The sequence below is a fragment of the Petaurus breviceps genome, unplaced genomic scaffold, assembly GCF_028583685.1.
Source record: "Petaurus breviceps papuanus isolate PSGF00001 unplaced genomic scaffold, PetGlider_PUasm1.0 66, whole genome shotgun sequence".
Taxonomy (NCBI): domain Eukaryota; kingdom Metazoa; phylum Chordata; class Mammalia; order Diprotodontia; family Petauridae; genus Petaurus; species Petaurus breviceps.
The window spans coordinates 330,826-332,079 of NW_027186442.1; the positions used below are offsets into that span (position 1 = coordinate 330,826).

At 42.7% G+C, this 1,254-nt stretch overlaps 1 pseudogene; it reads right to left on the bottom strand.

The window, feature by feature from the left end:
- Positions 1–484: 484 nt before the first annotated feature.
- On the bottom strand, positions 485–980 carry LOC138173853 (NADH dehydrogenase [ubiquinone] 1 beta subcomplex subunit 3 pseudogene; annotated as a pseudogene).
- Between the last annotated feature and the right edge of the window lie 274 nt (positions 981–1,254).

Sequence of the window (1,254 nt, forward strand, 5' to 3'; positions counted from 1 at the left end):
TTAGCACAGTACGTGATGCATAACAGGTGTTTAATAAATGTTTATTTATTGATTGGAAAGATCACTGGAAAGATTTTGTACATGGATAGGTCAGTGAAGACTAGGATGGACAGGGAAGGCTGGAGAGGGTGGGACGATTCTGAGCTAGGCCTTTAAGAAAGAGTGGAATTTTGGCTGGGCTAAGGGAGGAAAAAAACCAAAACGAAGGCAAAATGGGAGTAAGACTTTTATCTGATCTTGCAAATACCTTTCCAAAGTCATTAAGCTTTTCCAAAATTAGATCAGGTCTCTTGTTTTCCAGATTCATATGCTTTTCTGCGACCTGCTTAGATTCTTCCTTTTAGGGAGCCTGGCAGAGGAATTCAGTTAATGTTTATGAAGCCCTTGGAGATGAGGGAGAGGAAGTGGAGGGGGATACCTTATATTAGAGGAGAAAGTGGGAGCAAATGGAAGAGATATGGCATTAAAGAACTTGTGGCTTGAATTTTTTTTTTACCAAGTGAAATTTTAATATTAATCTTTTAACATGGCAAGTAAGCAAATGACAGAACAGCAAACATTCACTTTAAATAATTAGCTATGACTCCTCTATGTCTTAACTTCAGTGTTTAGAAGCATGTTCCTCCTCATTCTTTGGAGCAATCAGGAAATATTCCACTCCGACAGCTAATAAAAATGCTCCAAAACTCCATTTGAATCCTCTTGACAAAGCAGCCCATAAAGTAGGAGGTTTTCCAAAACGACCCATGTATCGCCAAGCTTCATTGCGGCCCCATGGATCCCTGAGACCTTGCTTAGCCAACCTCTCCTGGACTCGTTGGAGTGGTGTTCCTTCTATCTTCCACTGTTTGTAATCAGGGAGTTCAATTTTTCCATGACCATGTCCATGCTCATGCTCATGTCCATGTGCCATGCCTGACAGGAATCTTGACCTCCCAGGGACGCTGGAATCTCAACACCGCCCCCCCCCCCCAGCCAGAGTCAGAAGGCTGTGGCTTGAATTTTGACTCTATTGGGTGGCATGGGGGTCATTACTTACCTTTCCTGGACCTCTCTTAGTTTTCTCATTTATAAGATGACAGTGAGATTAGAAGACAATCTCTTAAGGTTCCTTCCAGCTCAAAATCCCTGATCCCGTTTCTATCACGCTTCAATGTTTCCAACCCTCTTGTCACATAAATACCATGGCACCCTGAGAAGTACCACTAAGCGTGACAGTTTAGATAGTGGAGCCTTAGGAGAATCCACTATGGC